This window comes from Protopterus annectens, chromosome 1.part1 (assembly GCF_019279795.1).
Source record: "Protopterus annectens isolate FY-2018-M chromosome 1.part1, PAN1.0, whole genome shotgun sequence".
Taxonomy (NCBI): Eukaryota; Metazoa; Chordata; order Ceratodontiformes; family Protopteridae; genus Protopterus; species Protopterus annectens.
In genome coordinates, this window is record NC_056726.1 from 1,483,982,287 (window position 1) to 1,484,010,132 (window position 27,846).

Consider the following 27,846-nt stretch of genomic DNA (forward strand, 5'->3'; position numbering starts at 1 on the left):
CTCACTGATCAATCTCTCTCATACTCACAGTCTCTTCTTCTTTCACACACACATACATTCTGCTTTCATGCACTCATTCACTCACACACACAGAAAGACACATAAAGACACTCATACACATACATACATACATACATACATGCATTCACTTTTTTGTTTCATTCCGTGCCTGGAAACCTGGTACCAAATGATCTATGGCCTGTTACCGGCCTGTGGCCCAGTGGTTGGGGACCGCTGGCTTAGTCCACATCCAGCTGTGTCCCCAGTGTGTGTCTGGTAATTCTTTACTAGAGTGCTCATGGAAGCTGACATGAATGCCATATGTACAACTATACTAAGCATGAAGATTGTTATGACATTGTCTGTGGCCTCAGCTTCCCTCACATATACCCTGTCACACTCTAACCATCTCTACCTGACTTCAGTGGAAGTAGCCTGGGCCTGATCTATACCATGGTACATCTGACTTGGAAAGTGATACCATGATTAAGCAGGACGAAATATGTTCATCAAGGATGGCTACAGTATATACAATTTTAGTGGAACTGAACTGAAAAACAAACATTTTAGCCTATTATCTAGAGGTATGACGTTCATACCATTAAGAAAGGAAGACCTAGCTAAAGGTTTAATGGATGTGAAGATGTTTACAAGGAAAATTAATTTAGAACTATTCTTTCCACAGGACAAGGTTATTAATCAATGTAAGAATTAAAGAAAAAATGTGTGTTTAACCCTCCCTTAAATCCACAGATTAAAAACTTTGAACTCATGGTGGAAATAGAAATAAGAGAAGGTGTTTCTAAAGTAAAATACAAGGCTAACTTGGACACCAATGAAAATGAAGTTTTAAATGTTTTAAGGAACAACAAAAATATAAGGGTTATGAAACCCGACAAGGGAGGGGGAAAAAGAAGTTATGTCTTATCATAACGTTCTATCTGTATTGTTGATCCTCGTTCAGTCATTACGTATGGGTATCATTTCCGAGCTCGAAACCGAGCCAGCCATTTTCCAAGCTCACGTCAGCTTCAAACTCTTGAGCTAAACTCTTACCCACAATTCCCCTCTCCCTGTTACCTCAGATTGAGTTTGCAATTTAAAGAAGGTAGAGGCTACCTCTGGTCAAATAACCTAAGAGAACCGGATGGTGAGATCCACTAGAAACCACAGGAGGGGGAAGGAGGGAGGGTTGTAATGACTGAACGAGGATCAACAATACAGATGTAACGTTATGGTAAGACATAACTTCTTTATCTGATGTTGTTATTTCTCATTCATTCCTTACGTATGGGACAGAGTCCCCAGCTACCTCTATTCCTGGGAGGCTCTCATGGAAGGACATACCTGAGCACCATAGAACCGAAAGATGCTCTTCCCCTGGAGGCCAAATCCAATTTGTAATGATTGATGAAGGTATGAGGCATAGCCCAAGTTGCAGCTGCACAGATGTCATGTAAAGAAGCTCTGGCATGGAAGGCAGCAGAAGTTGCCACTGACCTTGTTGAATGAGCTTTCATGGTAGTAGGCAACGAGATATTACGTTGTGTGTAAATAAAGGTCACACAATCCTTCAACCATCTAGCTAATGTGACCTTTGCAACAGCCGATCCTAATCTGGGTCCAGAAAAAGCCAAAAATAACTGGTCAGATTTACGAAAGGGTTTAGTCCTGTTTAGGTAAAACAGATTTGCCTGTGTATATCAAGGGTATGTAGGCAATACTCTCCTCTGTTTGAATGGTTGGGAAAGAAAACTGGCAATTCAATGGTTTGATTAATGGACATTTCAGAGATCACTTTAGGCATAAATGACAGATTAGTTCTGAGAGACACTCTATCTCTATGAAAAATCAAGTATGGACTCATGATACATAAAGCTTGAAGTTGAGAAATATGTCTGGCAGAAGTAATAGCGACCAAAAACAAGGTTTTCCATAACAAATACTTGAGGTCGCAAGAAGAGGCTGGTTCAAAGGGTGCCATAGTCAGAGCTTGTAGAACTAATGATAAATCCCATGGTTGAATAGGTTCTCTAAGAGGTGGCTTCAGATGATTCACACCTTTTATGAAGGTCTTGCACAATTTATGGGACATAAGAGAGGAATCTTGAACACCCTCATGAACATTAGAAATTGCAGCCAAATGAACTCTAATGGTAGAGGCCGATAGACCTCATTGAAACAGGTAGGCCAGATAGTCTAGTATTATCGACATTGGTGCTGAAAAGGGGTCTACTTGTTTATCTTTCAGCCAACAGGTAAATCTTTTCCACTTGCTCAGATAAGTAATTCTAGTGGAAGACTTATGAGAAGCAATGAGAATATCACATACTGGTAAAGAAAGATCATTCTGCCTGGCAATCAAGGGAATTGGAGTAACCAGGCCGTGAGCTTCAGGCTGTTCAAGTTGGGATGAATCAGGTTCTATGGATGTGAGATCAACTCCGGGGTTGGATGGAGAATCCATGGTCGATCTAGTAGGCGAGGCCAAAGGAAGGGGAACCAAATCTGTCGAGGCCAATATGGTGCTATGAGGATTACCTTGCTCTTCAACCACTGGGCTTTCTTCAGAAACTGGGGAATGAGAGGAAAGGGCAGAAAGGCATAGAGAAGACCCGAGGGCCAATCGTAGACTAGAGTGTTCCTGGCTGAATGTCCCGGAGGGGGAATCAGGGTGAAGTAGTTGCTGCATTTGTAGTTGGTCGGGGATGCAGAGATCACAGCAAGGACGGCCCCAGCGGTGGAAGATGTTGGTCGGGGATGCAGAGATCACAGCAAGGACGGCCCCAGCGATGGAAGATGTTGGTCGGGGATGCAGAGATCACAGCAAGGACGGCCCCAGCGGTGGAAGATCTCCACCGCTATCAAGGGATTCAGGGACCACTCATGAGGTTGAAGAATGCACCTGCTGAGTCTGTCTGCTATCACGTTGGAACTCCTGGGAATGTGCGTTGCTAGAAGAAAATGGTTGGTAGCCATCGCCCATTGCCATATCCTCATGGCCTCTCGACAAAGGGGGTAAGATTTGGTTCCACCTTGCTTGTTGATGTACCAGACCATCACCATGTTGCCTGATTGAATTGCAATTGTCCCAGACGGCAGCAGGGGATGGAATGCTTGCAACGCCAGAAGCACCGCCCTCAGCTCTAGAACATTTATATGCAGATGGGCCTCCGGTTGGGACCAAGTGCCTTGGACAGTCTGTCCCTGACATAGCCCCCCCACCCAATCAGGGAGGCATCTGTGGTCACTGTGGTCTTGGGTTGCTGGGGGGAAAAGGGGGAAGACCATTGAGAGAGATTGTGTGTCATCCACCAATTTAAATCCTGTTTGCACCTGTGGGTTACTTGAATCATGGCTGAAAGAGGATGCTGAAAAGGATACTATTGGGTGAGCAGTAGCCACTGTAGAAGCCTCATGTGAAACCTGGCCAGGGGAACAATGGTGATGGAGGCTGCCATGGAACCCAACAACTGTAGAACCAAGTGAGCCGTGGATTTTTCCTTTGAAAGAATTGGAATTAGTTGTTGCTTTATCCTTAAAATTCTGTGCTCTGGAATAGCCGCTTTGCAGTTTTTTGTGTCCAAGATAACCCCTATGAATTCTGTCGACTGAGATGGGGTGAGATTGGATTTTTGCCAATTTATGGTTATGCCTAGCCTTTGAGCAGTGAGGAGAGAGTATGTCAGGGCTTTTTCCAGTAGATGTCTGGTGGGGTGGAAATGAGCCAGTCGTCTAGGTACGGAAACACCTGGAATCCTTGAAGTCGCAAGTGAGCTGTGACAACTGCCATGTACTTTGTGAACACTCTGGGGGCTGTAGAGAGTCCAAAGTGCAGTACTCTGAACTGGTAGTGACTGGCTCCCACAAGGAAGTGCATAAATCTTCTTGATGGCCTGTCCACCTTTATGTAGTAGTATGCATCTTGAAGATCTATAGGTTCGTAGGTACATAGGTTGGTACTAGGCTATCGGCCCTAGGGCCTATGCAAGCCTAGCCATAACAATTCCCTGGATATTTCTTCCCACAATATTTACTTCTCTGGGCCCCTAGAGCACATCCAATCGTCTTTTTCCAAAAGCGGGAGGATAGACTGTATAGTGACCATCCGGAATTTTTGTACTCTCACAAACTTGTTCAATACACTGATGTCCAAAATTGGTTTCCAGTCCCTAGTTTTCTTTGGCACCAAAAATAGTCTTGAGTAGAATCCGGATCCTATCTGGTCTGGAGGGACTATTTGGATGACTCTCTTTATTAGCAGCTTTTCTCTCTCTAGTGCTGCTTCTTCCCTTTGACTGGATGGAACGTCAGGAAGATTTTTTGATGGGACTGGACAAAGATCAAAGGGGATATGATAACCTCTGGTTATGATCCTTTGTACCCAAGAATCGGTGGTGATGGTTAGCCAGGCAGAAAGGTACAAGGAGAAACATCCCTCAACCATTTCCAGAGGAAAGGAGTTGGGCCGCTCTTCAGGAGTGCTGGTAAGATTGACCAGGGAAAGGATCCCTGGAACCCTGGTTATGTGGTCCCCCTCTGCCCTGAAAGGAGCGCCTTCCCTGTGAGTTTCCCCCTCTGCCTCTGGGGGAAAACTTGGCCTGTGTGTCATGGAATGGACCCTGAGATTTCTTGAACCATATCTTTCCACTCTTTTGGTTTCAGGAGAAAGCACGTCGAGGGGAAGAATAACGGACAGCTATGGCAGAAATGATCTTACTGTCTTGTTCACATCTGGCCAGTGTGCTTTTAACTTTGGGCCCAAACAACAAGGAGGGCTCAATGGGGACATTAAGAAAGGAAGACTTAAAAGGTTCCGTGAAGTTGTACAAGCGCATCCAGGCATGTCGTCTCAAGACCGCAGCTGAACCCGCCACTCTAGCTGCTCCTTCTGATGTGTGAGATATCAGTCGCATGGAGGAGTTAGATATACACTCAATGGTGGCTAGCGGAAAGGCCACTTTGTCACAGACCTCATCAGACACTGCACCAGCCAAGGTTTCAGAGAGCTCAGAGACCAGATCCCTTTGAAGCCTGGTAAAATGTGCCATATAATTCAGGGACCTGATAAAAAGGTCGCTGAAGCAAAAGTGCACTTCCCTATTCTGTCCAGGGCCCAGAACTCTCTGTTAGGTGGATGGACAGTCTGGCTTTCTTCTTCTGCCAGATCCTTTTTTGTTGCGGCCACCAACACCAAAGCATCTACAGGAAGACCCATGGACCAATGGGGACCTGAAACAGGAGGGGACAAGATTTTATCAGGCCTCCGGGGAATAGCTTCAACAGTATCAGGGGCCTTCCAAGCATGTTGCATGATGAACTTGACAAGTTCATCGGCAGGTGGAGTAACACAGGAGGTAGGGGGCCGGGCGCGAAAAGCCTGCAGGAGGTCGGATTATAGGGCTGCCAGTCACCTCTCTGTTTCAGGATTTCAAGGATATCACCAAAGGATACCTCAGTGGGTGACCGAGGGGATCCTTCCCCCTCATTGAAATCTGTGTCTTCGGTGAGAGACTCCACTGTGGAGTCAGTGTGCTTCCTCTTACACAAACATTTCCAGTGGACCTCCTCAGTGGGATAAGCTGGGGAAGACATTGGAAAAGGCGATTCCTAAGAGAATATGTCCTGAGGCCCTTGCACCCAGTGTCCGCTAGATGCGACTTGTGAAACCAGTGTACCAGAGGAGGGCAGAGGTATAGACAGTCCAGTATCGCCAGCAGCAGCGAAAGCCTTCTCCATTAGTTGGAAGGCTGGTCCACCCGGACAGGAGTGTATGTCAAGAACAGGGGGCACTCCTCCCCTAAGTAGCTCAGTCTGCCGACTCGGAGTCCCGGGATGGCTGTGGAGCAGCAAGCTATGTGTATCACAGCTGACATCCTGGGTCATAGCAAAACTTTCCTGCCACAAAGGCAACTGTGGTTCCTTAGTGAGATCCATCAAGGGAACTGCAGATGGGGAAGACTGTACTATATCCCTGGACTTCAAAGGCAATGAAGGAGGAGAATAAGAAGGTGTCTTTGGAGATGGGTGATCACCTCCCAAGGAAGGATAGTTCCTGGGGGGTGGAATACCTCTGGCCAAGAATGCCTAGTTCACAAGATGCAACACATCATGTTCAGAAAGACTTCTAGTGGACCTCACCGAGACTGAGGGAGAAACAGGCCTGTCCACAAAAAGAGGCAGACTCGGTGCTCATCTCATCTGATCGCACTGAGGACAATGGTGCTGAGAAAGACTGAACTACTGTAGTCTGCACCGAAGGGGTCATCGGTGCCGATGTCATTGTCTGCACTGACACAGGGATCGGTGCCAAAGTGGTTGTCGGTGCCGAAGCTCGAACCGACAAAACTGGAGTCAGCAATAAAGGCCTCAGTTCTGAGAAAGATCTTGGAGCTGACGTGGTCAAGGTCTGCGCTGACTGAATGGTCGGTGCCGATACAGTGGTAAAGGTCTGAACTGAGGAGTCCCTCGGTGCTGATATGTAGAAGGCTGCAAGAGAGGACAGAGCCAAAATCACTAATGGAGCCAAAGGCCTCAGTGCCGAAGGTCTATGCACCGAAAGCACTGGGGCTGACTGAGAGAACTCCGGAGCCAAAATTTTAGACTTTTTAGATTTTGGTTGTTGAGAGTCCCCAGCCGGGGACAAAGGCAAGGATTTAGCCTTAGTAGAAACATGCATTCTCTTATGGGCTTTAGGAGGGGTTGAGACCTCTGACCCAGAAATAGCCTCTGAAAAGGGGGATTTTAGACGCCCCTTCAGAATCAGCTTATTTTTCCTTTCTAACAAAGTTTTATTAGAAAAGTTTTCACAAATAGTACAAGATGGTTCAACAGATAAATGGGAAGCTCCCAAACAATAAACACACACAGAGTGTGCATCAGAAGTAGGCAGTTTGTGTCCACAATCAGAACACTGCTTAAACCCCGGACTACCCTTTTTATCTGCCATATTAACAAAAAGAAAAGTACCAACAATGGTACAAGAGAGTACCCGAAGGTATGAAGAAGAAAGGAAAGGGCTTACCAATGATGGTAAGGAGAAATTACCTTGCGGTAAAAAGGGGAAGTAAAGGACAGCGAAGAAAACCTGAAATTATGAACGCTAGATGCGATAGGGCAAGAGACAATAAAATATTAACTTTTCTGACAAAAAAGTAATTTGTAAAGCAATTAAACAACAACTGACTGTACTTAGCTCAAGAGAAGTAGCTTGATATGACCAGATGGCAATGCGGCAAATGAAATCTGAGGTAACAGGGAGAGGGGAATTGTGGGTAAGAGTTTAGCTCGAGAGTTTGAAGCTGACGCGAGCTTGGAAAATGGCTGGCTCGGTTCTGAGCTCAGAACTGATACCCATACGTAAGGAATGAACAAGGATTAACAATATCAGATAAGTACTTATGGACAATTTGACATATGAAGGTAAAATGAATGATATTTTAATGAATACTAGTAAATACACTAGCGTGTCAATGAATGAAATCAACATAGCATATAGAAGAACAGATCTGGCTTACAAGACATGCTCTTGGAAGGTTTAATAGATCAAAAAACACTCAGTTTTCTAAAGGTGGATAAGGCAAAAATTCCCTCCATATTTGGTATCCCCAAAACACACAAAAATGGTTTAGATCCACCTCTGAGACCTATTGTCTCATCAGAAGAATCCAAAACTTTACCTCTGGCTAAATACATTGATTCAAAATTAAAAAGTATTTGGTTAAAGAGAAAAAATATTTTGAGGGATTCATGGAATTTTCTAAGAGAAATAAAAGGTGATTTATTCAGGGATGACATGTTTTTAACTATTGATGTAGTAGATCTTTTTTCTAGCATTCCTCATACAGAAGGTATTAAATTATTAGAGTAAATTAGTTTTAATGAAAAATACTTGACACATAATGATTGCTTGACATGCTTACAGTTGATAGAACTAGTTTTAAAATATAATTTTATACATTTTAAAGGTGAATTTTACCACCAAATAAAATGAGTGGCGATGGGGGCAGCATGTGCCCCTAACTATGCGAATTTAATCCTTGCTAGATGGGAAGAACTTGTTTTAAAATCCATTTATAAGGAATGCTGGTCTATGTACAGAAGAATGTTTAGATGATATATGTATTTTATGGTTTGGTCCGGATAGTAATTTACAAGAATTTTTAAGTTTTTTAAACAGCAGTAACTCTTTTTTACAATTTACATACAAAGTCTCCCAAGAAAGATTGCAATATTTGGATGTGGAGATGTATAAAGAAAACAAAAAAATGAACTCTAAGGTATATAGAAAAAACACGTTTTCAAATTCATACGTGCACTAACAGTGCACATCCTTGGCATTACAAAAAGAATACAGTGAAGGGTCAATTTGTGAGATCATTCAGGATGACCTCACTTGACAAAGTCTTTGAAAAGGAGGTGGATACCTTAGAGACAATGTTTAAGGCTAGGACATATCCTGAATTCATGACTGAAAACAAACAAGAAGGAAGTATGGGTTGGGAGAAAGGATAGGTTCAAACCCATTTTAGGTGTCAATCTTGAAAATGAAAGAAACAAACAATATGAAGGAGAAAAGTTTGGAAGGGCAGTAGTTTTGGAATATAATGACAGTGCCAACTTGATAAGAAAAGTCATGGAATCTGAATGGAAAAGGTTTATACGTTTTATGTATTTAGATAAAATATCAAACTGCAATCTAAAAATTGTCTATAAAAATTCCCACAACCTAAAGAAATTAATATAAAATGATTACGGCAAGTGAATAAAAGTAGGAGAAGGAATGGAACATACAAATGTGGACACTGTTCACAATGTATATATGTATATTATAAGGAAAACATAGTTTTAGAAGGTAGGGATTTGGTAATAAAAGGAAAAGAATTTTATAACTGTGATTCTAGTGGTCTAATATATTTAGCAGTATGTCAAATATGCTCCAGTTTTTACATTGGAAAAACTGAAAGGAAACTAAAGAAAAGAATATAGAAATTGTAGTTTATTTGGCCGTTTGGGCAGTTTTCCATCTCTTTCAACTTGCTGGCTTAAAAGCCTACGTTTGTAGTTGTTCCCCGCCTTTCCTGTAACTAGTCTAGTAAGCTTCTGAGTCCCCCCAAGTATTTCTGTGTTGGAGGGAAGCCTTCTAGCTTATCAGTGGGAGTGGTAAGCATTAGGTAGCCTATCTATTACAAGGGGAGTGGTTCCTGGTCCAGAAATTGTAGCTATTGGCCATTTGGGCAGCCTTCTAGCTTATCAGAGGGAGAGGTAAGCATTAGGTAGCCTATCTACTACCTGGCCCAGCAATTGTAGCTATGGGCCGTTTGGGCAGTTTTTTCAATCTCTTTCAACGTTCTGGTTTAAAAGCCGTACTTACGCTTGTTTCCCACCTTTCCTGTAACTAGCCTAGTCCAGACACAGAGTTGCTGTATCCAGGACTGTAGGTAAGCTTCTGAGCCCTGCAAGCCTTTCTGTGTTGGAAGAAAGTCTTCTAGCTTATCAGTGGGAGTGGTAAGCACTAGGTAACCTGTCTACCATGAGAGGAGAGGTTCTTGGCCCAGAAATTGTAGTTTATTGACCATTTGGACACTTTGTCCGTCTCTTTCAACTTTCTGGTTTAAAAGACCACATCTGCGCTTGTTTCCCATCTTTCCTGTAACTAACCTACTGGTACCACTAGAAAGCCTTAAACTGATACAAGGCTTCTAGCTTAGGAGAGAGACTTTGGAGTGATTAAGTATCAGTTTTCTGTATTTTCTTGCTGTAGTTAACTGTTTTCCACCTAACCGCAGATTTTCCAGCATTTATTGTGATTTAAAAGCTTGTTTTTTTTCACAAATTGTACTTACTTGACTGCCTGCACTTTTAAAAAGTTGTTTTTTGTTTAAATAATTTGTTTAACTGTTGTAGGCTACACACTAAAGTGCGATAGCCTTTTCTGATCGTTTGTAGTCATTTAAAGCTGTTTTAAGTGTATTTTTTACTGTTTTTGCCTTATCTTTTCAAAAAAAAAAAAAACAAAAAAAATCCGTGTTTCCCGCCTTTCTAAGTTAGTCTAGTCCAGTTTTCAGGTTAGTGCTGAATTCAGGGCTGTGTTACAAGCTTCTGTGTTTGCCCATGCCTTACTAGGATAGAAGGAAGTTTCTCTGTTCACTGTGAGAGAGGGAGCTTTGAGCAACCTATCTGTCCCTGGAGGAGTGGTTCCAGCCCAGAAGTTAGTAGTTTATTGGCCATTTTGGGCTAATTTCTATCTCTTTCATTTCCCTACTATAAAAACCGCGTTTGCACGGTTTTGCGCACTGGGCAGTGCCGGTTAGCTATGGTTAAATTATTCCTGGCTCCACTAACTCTCCTCTTCAGTTTTTCTCTTGAAACTAGTCTAACTCTCAACCTAAGCACTCAAAAAACATGTTACAGCCCAGCACTTGCTCAGACCTAATAGCAAGCACTAATATACCCTGACACTGATTGCCCAGCAGGGCAAGGCTCTTTATTCACCCCTCACCAACCAAGTGACTAAGCAACTCACCACACTATTCAGGCATGACCAAAGGGCACTCTCCAGTCCAGCTGGTGAATCTGGGTATCCTGAGGCAATGTTACAACTGCCTTATGTACACAGACAATCCTCTCCTCCTACCACAAAACACTAACATATGCAAGAGATGCAATTATACAGCCCAACTGGAAGCTAAGCTGTCTCCACACTCAAGACTTTAACAGACAGTCAAGAGGAGAAGGTTAACACTTGCACCACAACTCCAGCCACACACAGACCTACTAAAACAGCACTAGCAAATAATACACATAAATACACAAAATCATACTCAGAGGCTCTAAATAAAAACTTTCAAAAGCATCAGAGACCTCCAAAGCAGATACCCAAACAACTTGCACTTCCCGTCACAGACCAGACAACACATAAAACACAAAATCAATGTGCCGCACAATCGCAGCCCTTAAGGTGAAATAACATACTTAACACACTAGTAATAGGTGACTCTATAGTCAGGCACACTGACATCCCACTCACTAGGCTGGACATGCAGAAGGTTACTGTTAGCTGCCTGTTGGGAGCCAGAATCCGCCACATAACACAATCACTCAGGTCACTCCAGAACAAGTACAAATGTGACTGTCATTGTTCATGTTGGTGTGAATGACCTGAGACGTACCTCCTGGACTACATGAAAAGAGACATGGAAGAGATCTCTAATCATGTAACCCAGGCTGGTATGACCCTGACCCTGAGTAGCATCCTGCCCTCACCAAGAATGATACCACAGTATAAAGAAAAAAATATTAATTTCAACAATTGGCTAAGCTTCTGGTGTCATTCAAAGGGGATCCAGTGTCTGTCAGCCTGGGACGACATGCTCGACAAGCCCACGTTGCTTCACAAAAGACGGCTTGCACCTGTCAACCCTAGGCTTTCGAATATTGGCCAAGGCTCTTGCTGCCTCCATAGTTCCTTTTTTAGGTAAGGCTCAGAAGTCAAACACACCTCCGTAAACAGCACAATTAACAAAAAACTGAGGGTTATGCTACTCAACGCCAGGAGTTTAAATCTCAAAATGCACACACTCAAAGCACTCCTCAGTATGGAGAATGTTGACATCTGTGCAGTAACTGAAACCTGGTTCAAGGCTACAGAGAGCATCCCAGCACTACCGGGCTACAACTCATACCACACGTTTCGGCCACAGAACACAGACCGAAACACAAAAGGAGGGGGTGTATCCATATTCATCAAGGATACCTACACCTCCAGGTTAGTGGCGCAGCATGATACCTCTGAGATCATCCATGTGCAACTAACATCGGGCAAGTCTGCAATGCAAATTGTGGCCTGCTACAGATCACCCTCCATGACCCAGGACCACCACTCCACCTTTCTGGAGACATTGGAAAAGATGAAGGTCCTACCAAACACCCTGACATTGGGGGATTTCAGTTACCCAAACATTCACTGGGAAAACTACTCGAGTACAAATTCCCAGGCCTAGTGCTTACTGGAATTCAACTCAAATGCCCTGGATCAGCTGGTAAACTCCCCTACCTGAGGTGAAAACATATTGGACCTAGTCATCACCAACATGGGTGACAGGTGTTCCACACCGGAGGTCAACCCGTCACTGGTTAGATCAGACCATAAACTAATCACTCTGGATGTCCACACCCCCCACCACCCCCAACTAAGAAAACCACAGTAAAAATTTTTCTAAAGCAAACTTCACCTTACTTAAGACAGAGGTGGTATGTTTCACAGCCCCCACGCTAAAGGATAATGCTACTCAATATGCAGAAACCTTTACAAATGCATTCTATGACCACCTACAACGATGCAGGGATCGTGCCATCCCTAGCAAAACCAAGACTCATTACTCTAAGAGAAGGAAACCAGTTTGGTGGACCCCTGCAATAAACAAGCTATACAACAGAAGGAGGAACCTAGTTCAGAAAAAAAGCAAATCCCAAGAAGGAAAGACATCCCTGATCAGTATAAGTAAGAAACTGAGGTCCCTCATGAAATCATCCAAGGCTAACTTCGAAAGAAAAATAGCCAAGGATTCAAAAGATAACCACAAAGCCTTCTTTAGCTATGTTAAGAATCTAAGTGGCAACTCGCAGATATGCACTGAACTAGTACAAAATAGCACAAAATATACTGAACCTACTGATATTGCCAACATCCTGGCAGATAGATTCAGTGCAAACTTCACCTCCCCTCTCACCTCCAAAAGGGCCCACAACAATACCAGAAAAGTGCAGTGTCCCTAAAATCACAGACGCACAGGTGAAAACAGCCTTTTCAAAAGTCAAAAACACAGCATCAATGGGACCAGATGGTGTCCCAGGCAGCGTCTTGCACGAACTACAGAACTAACTAAGCCCCCACCTAAACACGCTGTTCATCCTCAGCCTCTCCACAGGCTACGTGCCCATAGAATGGTGCACAGCAACAGTTATTCCTCTCCACAAAGGAGGGGCCACAACTGACCCTGATAACTATCGTCCCATAAGCCTGACTAGCCTGGTCTGCAAGGCTATGGAGCATCATCATGGAACTCATTAACAAAGACAATGGGAACCTCCAAACACTTGACCTGACCCAGTTCGGCTTTGTTAAGGGCCGATCATGGCTACTAAACCTGGTTGACTTCTTCAACACAGTCAACAAGGCCATAGATGAAGGAAAGGTGGTTCACACAGCCTACCTTGACCTCGTCAAGGCTTTCAACACCATTCCCCACTCGGGTATTACAGAAATACTCACCAACCTCAACATAAACCCGACATCACGAGATAGGTTGCCAACTGGCTTACAGACAGAACTCACACGGTAAGAATAGTGGCCTCCAGGTCCAACTCTAAACCAGTCACAAGTAGTGTCCCACAAGGCTCAGTCCTGGGACCCCTACTGTTCAGCATATACTTCTCAGAAGTACAGGCAAACACAAAGAGGACTATGGCTAACCAAGTTCACTGATGACTGCAAACTGGGAGCCATAATTGACTCTCCGGCTGACATAGACATCCTCCAAAAGGGCCTTACTAAGATGGACACCTGGTGTCAAAGTCATGGCCTCAAGCTAAATGCAAATAAATACATAGTCATCTCATTTGGGAAAAACAAAACACCCATGAATTACCACATAGGTGGCAGCCCCCTTAATACAGAAGAGGTAATAAGAGATCTGGGGACCCTGGTAGAGAGTAATCTCATATTTGACAATCATATTGCCAAAGTAGTTAGGAAATCCTTCTATGTGGCCCATCTAATTACTAAAGGGTTCGCATCTAGAAATAAAGAGGTTATAGTGCCCCTCTACTCGTCACTCATTAGACCCATCATAGAGTACAATGCCCCATTTGGGATGTACCTCACAAGACACTTCCAACAGCTGAAAAGACCACAAAAGTACCTCACCAAGAGGATTACTAGTCTCAAACATATGTCCTATGCAGCCCGACTGAAAAAAACTCTGGCTGTACCCAGTGGCATATTGCTTACTCAGAGGTGATCTCTGCCTGACTTACAAAGCCATGTCCAGCTCAGAATTGATGGACATGCTCCACCTAAAGAAATCCAAGTCACTGCGAGCCACGCGCTCTAGTGAGCTAAACCTCACCACAACAATAAATAGAACATGCTGGAGGGATAGATTCCTGTCACAGAGACTCCCCATGCTTTGGAACAAAATTCAAAATGACATCAGGCAGAGCCCCTCACTAACACTCTTCAAGAGAAACCTTGACAAGTGGATGGGTAACAGAAAATACACCCCTGGGATCACTTCATTGGCTCTGCTTGACAGAGGATCAGTTAATTAATCAATGGGGCAGCGAAAGCCGACACACCCTGGTTAGGCTTACAAATGCCCTCCGGCAGATAGCCTAGTACCTACCTATGAACCTATGAACCTATATATGAGCACTGTTATGACATACGTACTAAAAAAGAGAACAATGCTTCATACAAACACCAACAAACATGCACAAAATGCCCATTATTTATTTTTTGTTTTAGAAAGGGTTAAGAAAGATATAAGATGGGCTGTGGGAAGTAAGTATTGAGGACACTGTAACTTTTGTGGCTTGAGAATTTACAAGCAAATGTATTACCAGGCTTGAATGAGAATATTTCCATGGCTCCCTTATTAAAATTAAGAGCTGCTAAATTGTAAAATTACAATGTTTTTAGATAAGACACTGTCATTTTATATGGTTAAAAAAAGTTCTTTTAAATTCCTTCCTTTGACATACACACCTATGCTTTAGCTTATTTAAATAGACAAAAATCTTTTAAAAAGGGTACATGAGTTTTTTTTATTTTGAAACTTAATTGTAGTACTAGCTTTGAGCCACAAGATGGAGTATTAACACCATGAATTATATGTGTACTGGCTAAGTATGATTTTAGGTTACCAACTAGCATTATTTTATTATTTTATAAGGAAAGGGATTATTTATTTATAATTATTAATAATTCAAGGCTTTTAACCAGCTTAAAGCGATTTTTATATATTTATTTCTATTTAAATAAATGAAATTTATATATATTCGTTTTATCAAGTTTTTAAAGAAGTGTTTTACAATTTTGATTAGTTGTGGTTAATTGATTGTTAATTATGTTAATTTAGGAGGATATATATGTGCACTTTATGTTGTCAGTCTGCATCTGATGAAGTTTATTATGAATGAAAACGTATTGTATTGGTGAAGCGTTAATGTGCTTTGTGCAACGTCTGGTTTGGCTGAATAAATATCCTTTACTGTCATTTGGCTGGTGTTCTTCGTGTCCCTTGGCACCTTTTGCAGTTTCTTAGTGTTTTTTGTGCCTTGTTGGAGCTCTTTCTGCAAATAAAAAACAATGCTTTTCCAGAGGGTCAAGCCCTCTCTGCAACTGACACCACCTGCTAGTTAAATATACCAACTCTGACAATGAGCAGTACTGGGAATAAACATATTCCCCAACTGTGGTATTATAGCAATTTGCACCAATATCAACCACATCTAAATAGTTAGGAAAGATGGTTTACTAAACCACTAACTGACCAACTTTGGGTCTCCAGTATCTATCTGTCTATCTATCTATCTATCTATCTATCTATCTATCTATCTATCTATCTATCTATCTATCTATCTATCTATCTATCTACCTATCTATCTTTCTATCTATCTGTCTATCTATCTATCTATCTATCTATCTATCTATCTATCTATCTATCTATCTGTCTGTCTATCTATCTATCTATCTATCTATCTATCTATCTATCTATCTATCTATCTATCTATCTATCTGTCTATTATATAATATTATTTCATCGGTTAGGTAAGGTAATACAGTTGTTTGTGTCAAACACACTTACTCAGGCTCTTGGATGTTTGTTAAAGTTTGATAGTGTTGACATATTACAGTTATATTTCATTTACTTTCTGAGGAAAACTTCATTTCCTCATTTTCTTACGATCACAGTTCAATCGGTCTGTTCAGTCTTCTCATTGTATTACTTGTGGTTTGTAAAGATGTTCACAGCTGACTGAGTCTGTTCAAATTTATATGCAGAAATGTATTTTAAAATGTGTAAGTTATATGCTGCACTATAATGTAGACTACTATTGGTAACGTAGTTGGGGGTTTCCAGAAGCTTCCTCAAGCTCAGTGATGGCTACAAACACAGGCATCACACCCAGCACTGGGGGAGCTTGTGCAGAAACATATTGAACTGCATAATGTTGCTAAACTCTGCAATAATGCAAAATGCAACGTTTTAGGCCACGGTGACTGGTAAAACGAAATAATAATGAGGGCTTGTAATATCAAAGAAATAGTGGTAATGAATAAGACACAATAAAAGGGGAGCATTAATGACATTTTCTCTTTCTTCCCTCATTCTCTCTAGCGGCACATAACTCCTGGCAATGTGAGCAAGCTATGGGCCCCTCAAGATACAAGCCAGAAAGCTAGCTGATCTGTGTCAAGGTCTAAACACTCTACCTTCCTGCCAAACCTGCGACCTAACAAACGACCAGCCCCTTGTTTCTCTTTAAACCTTAACAATGTAGTTCTCAATTTGAATTGTACTTTTTATAATCAATGCTGTCTGCCTTGGCCTCATCCTGCATCACATAGCCAGTCTGTAACTGTTCTCCTGTGACTTTCCTACATTAACATACACCTGAAATGGTGTCTCCCCCCATCTTCTGGTATAGACCTTCATTAGGTGTCCCCCACTCTTGTCTTTTTGATTCCTTGATCCCTGACAACGTCTTTTTTTCTCTACAGTGTCTTTCTTCTGCTCAGGTTTCTTTACTCCTATTGTGTTTTTGGGGCCTGCACCTCCCCCCTCCCACTCTACCTCACTCAATATTTATATTTGTCTCTTGCCGCTCTTTCTGCCAAGCTGTTACAGCTGTCCTATCCTCTTTTGTTCTATTTTCTCTCCCCCCACTCTGTTCCATTTAAATCAAAAGGACTATACTGCTACTTGTATTGTTTTTCTCTAATCTTCCTAGCACTACCTTGCTCTATTTTCTAACTTATGTGCTTACCTTTCTGATTGTTTCTGATGGGCCGGTATGTTGTCTCAGGTCCATTACAAGACATTCACATTCTCTGATTTCCTTTTCTCTCTCTTTGCTTAATTTTTCGATTTTTTTGCTCCCAGCATGCATTGAGAGCTTTAAGTTTTACTGTCAGCATTCTCTGCCATCTTTCTCTTTCTTCCCTCATTCTCTCTAGTGGAGCATGACCCCTTTTGTGGCTTTATTAACATTAGTGACCGGTTTGTCCATCCGGATTTAGGATAGGAATATATATTTAAGATAGCTGCGGACTGTGGTTCCCAAAATGTTGTCTACTTGGCTGTCTGCCAGATATGTTCCTCGTTCTATGTTGGGAAGGCCAACAGGGTATTCTGCAATAGAATTAGGGAACATTTGAATGCCATTAGGATAGGACATGTTAATAATGCTTTGGCCAAACATGTTATGGGCATGGGCCAAGAACATGTCTTCCATTTCTTGGTCATCGACCTTGTTAAGCCCATCATCGGGGGGGGAACATACGGAATGGTACTGAGAAGAAGGAGATGGGCTGGATTACGAGGCTGATGGCGGATAGGGGTAGGGGTCTTAATGAAAGGGCCTCCCTTAAACCAGTTCTAGGTCGAGAAAGTTAGTTGTAAGATGACATTAATGTCCCTAATCGTTTATGGCTGTTTCTCCTATTATTGTGAACACCAGTAGAAGCTTTCTATGTTTAGTTGTTTTTTATATTATATGTTTTGTATTTTTATCTGGGAAGTGTTATCCGTTTTTTATATATTAGTTATTTGTGCTTTGATTAAGCATATATGCATATATTCTTTATTGAGATGACACTTATATGTTTTTTATTTGTAAATACACGTTTATATATGTTTTTATTTTCATTTTTGTATGATATTTAGTTGTCCTTTAAGTTTGCACACTTGTATTATTGATAGTGTGTTGTGTGAGTTAAGTCACAGGACTATGATGACTATTTAAGACCTGGATATGTGGATCAGGTGTTTCTTGGTCTGACGAAGCAGTATGTGAAAGCGCTTACCTGTGTACACCAATAAAGGATTGTTGCTTTTTGTAAGACTGGCTGTTTGTGCTCTACGTGGTTGCCTCTGCCACTTGTTTGCTGCTATTTTTGTTTTATACTTTTTAGTTGTTTGCGGAGAGGTATTTACTCTAGTGGGTGAATTCAGTTTTATTTTTGTCTCCCAAGTTTGCTGCGATCTCTTCCAGTTAAGCTCCTACGTTGTTCACTTTGTATCGATTCACTACCTGTATACGCTCCTTCTAACCCTCTTTTTTTCTCTCCCTTTTCATAGATTTGTGTCAAGGTCTAAACATTCTCCTTCTTGCTAAACCTGCACGAAACCTGCAACCTGCCAAACGACCAGCCCCTTGTTTCTCTTTAAACTTTAACAATGTAGGTCTCAGTTTGAATTGTACTTGTTATAATCACTGATGTCTGCCTTGCCCTTGTCTCTGCATCCACATCGCCAGGCTGCAATTGTTCCCCTGTGAATTTCCTACATTAACATACTCCTGAAATAGTGCCTCCCCCCATCTTCTGGTATAGACCTTCATTAGGTGTCCCCCACTCTTGTCTTTTTGATTCCTTGATCCCTGACTTCTTTTTTCTCTAAAGTATTTTTCTTCTGCTCATGTTTCTTTACTCCTATTGTGTTTTTGGAGCCTACACCTCCCACCTCCCACTCTAGCTCGCTCTCTCCTTATATTTGTCCCTTGCCACTCTGTTTGCCAAGCTGTTACAGTTGTGCTATCCTCTTTTTGTTCTATTTTCTCTTCTCCCCCACTCTGTTCCATTTAAATCAAAAGGACTGTATTGCTACTTCTTGTAACTGACTTGTCTCAAGTCCAACCCGCTCCTTTCGCCATTGTTATGCTTGGGCTCACTCCACTCCCCTATCCTACCCCCATTCCTACTCACTGCTGACATCATCAGATTTATACTCTATCCTCATTAGCTACACTCCTCCCCCTTTGCATCATCCCTTCAATTAGGCTACTACACCAAACATCATCCTACACTCACCCCTTTCTTCAACTACATACCAATCAGTCTCAACCTTGCTGATCCTTAAAGTGCACTATCTTCACATTTTTCCATTTATCATGGCTAACGTTTACCGAGGCATTTCATTTCCATTCTGCTAACACAACTCTCCTCTTACCACATTAAAGTTCATTTCTCACATACCTCCCTTACTCTTCCCTATTCCCTCGATAACCAGAACATAACCAACGCCTTCTACATCTCATAATATCTCTTTACCACCTCCCGTTTTCATCTATACAAAGTGAAATCTCTCTCTCACACCCACAGCAATAACAAACTAAAACTTGTCTTCTACAGCCCAAACCCATGTCACCCTCATCATCCTACATCCTTTAAGAGCAGTCTCCTCTTAGCTGCTGACATTCACCCCAACCCTGGACCCTCACCCCCTTGTCCCCACCCCAGCATGCATCCCCCACCCCCATCTGCCCCTAACACACCCCTCCCTACTCCACACTGCACCATGCTCAAAACCTTAAACCTGTTCTCAATCAACATACAAAGGCTTCTCAATAAAAACACTGACTTACACTCCTGGATAGCTCAACACTCTCCTCATATTCTAACTTTAAATGAAACCTGGTTAAAACTGCACATAGCTAGTAACGAAATTTTACCCCAGGCTACAACATATTTTGATTAGACAGAGAGTCAAAAAATGTGGTGGTGTAGCTATCCTTAATCTTTTCCCCTTGCAAATACCACTGCCAAGCTTTCATCCTGCTGAACTACTTGTACTAAATTGGCACCTTAACTCCCAAAAAGCTTGCTGTAGCCTCAATCTACATCCCACCAGGGAATAACATTCCTGTCCTCGAGAACAGACTCTCATAACTAACTGACAACATTTCCTATTAAACTATCATTCTGGGAGATATTAACATAGACTGGTCAAAACTCACGTCTGACTCCCCCAACATGTGTATAAATCCCATCACATCCCCCACTCGTATTAATAAAAGTACTGGTACCAGTTCTATTCTTGACTGGATACTTATTACAGACCCTAATCTCTACCACAACCCTACACCCTGCCAACACCCTTAGTCATCACCTTCTCATCCACATACAAAGACAATCTGTTCCTATACCTAGATCCCATATATACAGAGACTGCGGTAAACTATCCTCATTTGACAGTTACTTTTAACTCTAAGCGAGCATCCATTAACTGGTCTTTTCTTCACTACCTACTCCTCAGTGAAGCTGTGCAAAGATTCAACCAGATTTTCCTCGACATCCTGGACTCACTTACTCCCCAAAGAAAAATTAGGATAAAAGCCTCCTATGCACCTTGGTTATCAAAAGAAACACGCTCCCTCATGCACAAAAGAGACAGTATCTGGAAATCCTGGCAGAAGTCCAAATCCCTAACCCCACTACAAAACTGGAAGGAAATCAGAAACCTTTACCAAAAAACGCGTTTAGCAAGATAAGAAAAACTTTTACAATACAGCTCAATCCAATCACATCTCCAACCCCCCAAAATTCTGGTCCACCATCAATAATATCCTAATCCCTTCTCTAATAATCCTCCATTAGAGACCGCCACCCTGCCCAATAACTACTTCATAGACACCATCTGCAAATTAACTCACTCTGACCATAACTCCAGTCCCCCCAATGCCTCCCCCTCTTCTACCTATATGAACAAGACCCCATTCTCTCTTAAACCTGTTCCCTCTTCCTACATCAAATCTCTTCTATGTAAGTTAAAACGTTGTTCCCCATCTGTTGATAATCTACCACCCCTCTTTCTCAAGCTTGCTGCAGATTTCATAGCCTTTCCCATCTCTGTATGTATAAATAGATTAATTCAAGAAAGCACAGTTCCTAACATCTGGAAATCCTTCTATACTATACCGCTGCACAAAGGATGGAAGTCCACAGACCCCTCTAACTTTTCACCTATAGCCATCCTATCACCTCTTTCTAAAATTCTTGAAAAATGTATCCACTCTCAACTCCTTAAATACCTAATACAGGAAAACCTCAACTCCTACACAACATGGTTTCCAGCCTAATCACAGCACTGCTACAGCCCTCTTATCTTTTAACCATACAATTGCTGAGGCCAGAAATTATAAGCAACTTGTGTCCTGCCTCTTACTTGACCTATCCAAAGATTTTGATACAGTGTCTCACTCCAAATTACTAACAAAACTTACTGGACTTAACCTCTTCCCTGCCATAGTGCAGTGGTTCTCCAGCTATCTGTCAAATAGACTACAATCTGTTTGATGGCTCACCTATTGCTCCCCCTTCTTGCCTGTAAAAAGAGGGGTCCCCCAGGGTTCTATAATAGGCCCTCTTCTATTTAATATCTTTACCAGCAACCTCCACTGCACCTATAACCACTCTACTCTTATCCAATACGCAGATGACTCAACCCTCATTACCTCTTCTAACAACGTTTCAGCTCCTTTCTCTTACACAAGACACATTCAACACCATTTGAAAAATGGTTAATGAAAACCAACTAATTCTAAACCCTAAGAACATTCAACTCTTACTCTTCCTAACTAAATCACTTTCAGACTATAAAGCTTCCTTTTCCATCTATTCACTAGATAACACTATCATCAAAACTGACCCACATATAAAACTCCTTGGCACCATAATAGATGATCAGCTTAAATTTGACCAACATATTTATCAATGTATCAAAAAGTCAAATCAAAAATTAGGATTACTGTACTGAAACAAAAAATACCTTACTCCTGAAGCTAAACTATCCCTAGCCAGTGCTTTCCTACTTCCAGGCCTTCCTTATGCCACTCCCATCCTCACAAACCTACAATCCACTTTAATCTCACAACTAGAACAAACTTATAATAAAATCACCACATTTGCAACAAAGCAACCTTACTGATCTCACCATTGCATTGGCCTAAAACAACTGCAATGGCCATAATTCCCCCACCTTCTTGTAGCACAACTACAAATGACCCACTCCATCCTATACAAACCTACTGCCTGCCCCTCCCTCTTTACACTAGTTTCCTTCTACACCCCCACCAGATCTTTCAGAAGCTCTGACCGACAACTCCTTGACATATGTAGACCCAGTAAAAATACAAGTAAACTTCTCTACAACTACAATGTGTCTCTAGACTGGAACAAACTTCCTAACAACTTTAGAAGCACATCAAATACTACTCAGTTCACAAAGCAAGTAAAACTCTTCCTCTTAAACTCAAGAATCTGTCCATACCAGAACATTCCTAAACCCTCCGTTTCTTTCCGACCTTACCTCACTTCTCTTAACTCGCTTCTCTCTGTCTGTTACAACTTCACAGCTACCCATCCCTTCTATCTCCCATTATAGGTAGCTTTACTTTACTGGTAATAGTCACAATTCTCAGTATCCACAGCATTTATAAACAGTGTCATTTGGTATGTATATATTGTATTCTATGAATGGCATTCTACTCTATCCATATCATTTATTAACAGTGTCATTTTTCCACGTTTATATTGTATTCTATGTATTGCATTCTATTGTTACTGAAACACATAGAGGTCATTGACTCCTTCCACCTCTATCTAGTACTTTCCTTGTCTCAGTTTGTAAATACATACTGTACAGAGTCAAAGATGCCACTTTCTATCAATTGTAATTTTCTTTTTGTGAGTTGTATTTTTTTTTTACCAAATCCTTCTTGTTTCTGTGTCTTCCTTGTTGTAATATTTTCACTCAAACTACTACACGTAAACTTGAATATACCATAGGTTCATAGAGGTTCATAGCTTAGTACTAAGCTAACTGCCCTTGCAAGCCATTTTAAGCCTAGCCAATTATCCCTTGTGAGACTTGAACCCTGCACCTTGTGTTTGTAAGGCAAGCACTTTAACCATTAGGCCACCCTTCCAACCCAGCTCATACCTTAAAGTGTGTGTGTGTGTGTGTGTGTGTGTGTGTGTGTGTGTGTGTGTGTGTGTGTGTGTGTGTGTGTGTGTGTGTGTGTGTGTGTGTGTGTGTGTGTGTGTGTGTGTGTGTGTGTGTGAGCTACTTGGGCAGCAACACAAAGCACTAGTTGGACAGAGGGTGCTGCAGGTTTTAGCTGGAAATTTATTGTGAATTTATGTATTGTAAGTAGCCTGGGGCTTTTCTTCTTGGCTCTCCACTGAAAATGGGCCTCTGGCTCAGTTGAACCCACATGGTTAACAAATGTCAAATAAATAAATAAGTAAATAAATTAATTCCTTGCAGCTTAGCCTGGAGACTTGAACAGTACTTGCAGCTAAGGCAACATCTGTAGGACACCGGCCTTCCTGAAGCTATCTGCTGAGGTTGTCATGGCGGGAAACTGGTCACCAGCAGATAGAGCTTGAGATCAAACAGTGTTTCACTTATCAGCTTTCTTCCAGCAGGGTGCACTGTGGTTACATTTCTGAAGTTCAGAACATATAACACAGTTTTCGTAGATTTAGTTTTCTTTACTTTTGTAAAACAAATCTATAGATTATATTAATATTTATAATGGAATAGAATTAGATACAAAATTCTATCTTGCTAGGCTGGCAGCCTTCACACTTGGTTCATCTCATAAGTAAAGGGATTGCATCCAAAAAAAGGGGGTTATTACCTCACTGTACTCCTCCTTCATTAGTACAATGCCCCATTTGGCATGTATCTCTCCAAACACCTGTACCACCTGGAAAGGCCACAGAAATACCTCACAAAGGGAATACATGGCCTCCAACACCTGTCCTATGTGGACAAGCTGAAATCACTATCACTCTACTCTGCAGAAATTGCTCAGAGTTGATCTGTGTCTCACTTACAAGGCAATTACAGACCCTGCTCTAATAGAGATGCTCCATATCCATAAGTCTAACTCCTCGCGTAGTACCTGATCGAAAGGCTTAAATCTAATATATGACATTAACAAAACCTGCTTGGGAGACAGGTTTGTCTACCAGTGGCTGCGCCATCTCTAGAATAGACTCCCCATACACATCAAACAAAGTACATCGCTGACCCTCTTCAAGTGCATCCTTGATGAGTGGCAGGGCAGCCACAAATTTATCCCAAGGATTCTATCTGTGTCCCACATTGACAGGGGTGACAGGTGCTAAATGAGGTTTCTCTTTTGGGGGTACACTCTTGGCTAGGCTTGAAGGGTCCCAAAGCCATTAGCCTAGTATTTTCCTATGATCCTATATATTTATTGAAATTTATGTGACATTGTTATGATGACTCAATGCAGTTTGTCAGCAGTAATTACTTCGAACGTAATTAGTTATTTGTCAGTACTTATTGTTACATCAGTTCAATGCAGAATGCTTATGACATTTCATTGTAGAAATTAATACATTTATTCCATCATATTGCAGGAAACAAAGTAATAAAAAGGAAACTAAAATTGAACCTAAGCCACAGCTTCTCAGTATTTAACTTTGCATCCTTCATTAATGACAGTGTCATTATTAGCAATAAATTGTGCACCGTTCATTAATGGTGTCATTGTTAGCAATAAATTGTGCATCCTTCATTAATGGTGTCATTGTTAGCAATAAACTGTGCATCCTGCATTAATGACAGTGTCATTGTTAGCAATAAATTGTGCATCCTTCATTAATGGTGTCATTGTTAGCAATAAACTGTGCATCCTTCATTAATGACAGTGTCAACGCTAGCAATAAATTGTGCTTCCTTCATTAATAACATTGTCATCGTTAGCAATAAATTGTGCATCCTTCATTAATGACGTGGTCAATGCTAGCAATAAATTGGGCATCCTTCATTAATGACAGTGTCATCATTAGCAATAACGACAATAGCAATGCGACTGATGTGATCCCGGGGTGAATTTCCTTTCTCCCATCCAATCATCAAGGTTCCTTTTGAAGAGGGCCAAAGAGGTGCTCTGCTTGACATGTATGGGCAATCTATTCCAGAGTCTGGGGAGTCTCTGGGTCTGGAACCTATCCCTCCAGTTTTGTTTAGTGTGATGACAAGGTTTAGATCCCTGGAGCATGTGGCTTTGAGGGATTGGGATTTCTTTAAGTGTAGCATGTCCATCAGCTCTGGGTTTGACATGGCCTTGTATGTTAAGCAGAGATCGCCTCGGAGTAGACAGTATGCGACAGAGTATAGATGGAGTTTTTTAAGGTGGTCAGCATAGGGCATCTGCTTCAGGCCTGTGATTCTTTTAGTGAGGTATTTCTGTGGACTTTCCAGTTGTTGCAGATGTTTTGAGAGGTACATACCAAATGGGGCGTTGTATTCTATAATGGGTCTAATGAGGGATGAGTACAGTGGGACAATTACTTGCTTTTTTTCTGGATGAAAAGCCCTTAGTGATGAGGTGTGCCACATAGAAGGATTTCCTGACTGTTGTGGCGATGTGGTTATTGAAGGTGAGACCACTGACCACCTGTGTCCCTAAGTATCTTATCACACTTTCGGTGTTTGGTGTACTGCCACCTATGTGATAATTCATGGGTACATGTTTTTTCCTAAAGGGGATAACTATACATTTCTTGGCATTGCGCTTGAGCCCATGGCTCTGGCACCAAGCATCTGTTTCTGTAAGGCCCTTTTGTAGAGTATCCACATCATTTGGGGATTCAATAATGGCTCCCAGTTTGCAGTCATCTGCAAACTTTGTTAGCCAGAGTCCCTTAGTGTTGGCCTGTACTTCAGAGAAGTAGATGTAAAACAAGAGAGGTCCCAGGACTGAAGCATGAGGTACTCCACTTGTCACTTGTCTGGAGCTGGATTTGGAGTCAGCTACTTTTACAGTGTGGGTTCTGTCAGTAAGCCAGTTGGCAGCCCATCGAGTGATGTAGGGATTAATGCCTAGCTTAGTAAGTTTATCTATGATTCCAGAGTGGGGGATGGTGTTGAAGGACTTGACAAGGTCCAGATAGGCTGTGTGGACTGCCTTACCCTCGTTCCCAGCTCTGGAGACGGATTCAAAGAAGTCAATAAGGTTCAGGAGACAAGATCGGCCCTTCACGAACCCAAACTGGGTGGGGTCCAGTGTTTTAAGGTTGCCAATGTCTTTGTTTATAAGTTCCATGATAATACATTCCATGGCCTTGCAGATCAGGCTCATCAGACTGATGTGGTGGTAGTTCCCGGGATCTAAGGTGGATCCCTCCTTGTGGAGTGGGATAACTGTAGCGGTGCGCCACTCAGTGGGCATGAAGCCTGAGGTGAGGGTATGATTAAACATGACACTTAGGTGAGGTGCCAGTTCATTTTGTAGTTCATGTAGTACACAGCCAGGGATGTCAGCAGGTTCCATGGATGCTGTATTCTTAGCTTTGGAGAGTGCGTTTTTTACCTGTGTGGCCATTATTACCAGAATTTGGCAATCTTCTGGTATTGAGATGGGCCATTTAGGGGGTGAGAGGGGGGTGAAGTTGGCACTGAATCGATCTGCCAGGATATTGGCAATATCCTTGGGATCAGTATATTTAATGCCATTCTGTTGTAGCTCAGAGCAGATCTGAGCATTGCCATTTAGATTCTTGACATAGTTATAGAATGCCTTGTGGTTGTCTTTGGAATCTTTGGCAATTTTATTTTCGTAACTAGCTTTGGAGGATTTTATGAGGGATCTCAGCTTCTTACTGAGGCTGGTAAGGGAGTTATTTTGCATCCTGGGATTTTCCACTTTTCTGCAACATTTTTTTCCTTTTGTGGTAAAGTTTGTTTATGGCAGGGGACCACCAGATTGGCTTCCTTTTTTTGGAGGAGAGCATCTTGGTTCTATTTGGGATGGCATGATTCATGCATGCGTGGATGTGTTCATACAGTGCCTTAGTGTAGGACTCAGCAGTCGAACTTTCAGTTCCCGTCTGCATGGGCTTTTAGGTTAAGATTTCTTACTGTATGTCATGACTTATTAACAGACGAACATGTTACAATGTTACAATCACGTATAACGTAGAGATAACCACAAGAAAAGGAAATATATAGCTTGGTTTGATGAAGTTCAATGTATTGAATGAAAGCACTTCCTAGTCGTTGTGTTTGGAATAAAGCATTTTGTTTTTTAGTGGTCATTTTTAGCTGTTATTGATTATAATTATTTTATTTTATATGGTAGTCAGTGGAGTTTGTGGATCTTTTGTTTATAGTACAGTAACAAAGAAACAGAGCCAGACCACCACAACTGTGCAGGATGACCACAATAATACTCCAATAAAATGAAAAAAATCTTTAATGAAGAGCTCAAAGTAAGTGCTTTCACGACTTCTGTGATCGCTTCATCAGACTAGTCTGATGAAGCGATCACAAGAGGTCATGAAAGCGCTTACTTTGAGCAGTAGTCTGATGAAGCGATCACAGAGGTCGTGAAAGTGCTTACTTTGAGCTCTTCATTAAAGATTCTTTGTATTTTATTGGAGTATTATTGTGGTCATCCTGCACAGTCGTGGTGGTCTGGCTCTGTTTCTTTTTTGCTGTACTGTTGTTTACTTTGAGCCTTTCCTTTGCAGTTTGTTGGTATATAGTTTTTTGTTTTTTGTTTATAGTGTTTGTCATTTTACTTATGGCCTTTTTGAACTCCACTTTGGGTTTCCAGCCCAGCTCTAGTTTTCTGGTTATTCCTTCGGGTTTTACATTGCATTATACACCAGGAGATTCTCTACATGGTAATAGTAGAGGTTTAGTGGAGAAGGTTATGAGTCAACCAGATCATGGATTATTATCTGGTGGAAATCCTGCCAAAAGTGTTGGAACCTTGTTGAATAATGAATCAGTTAAA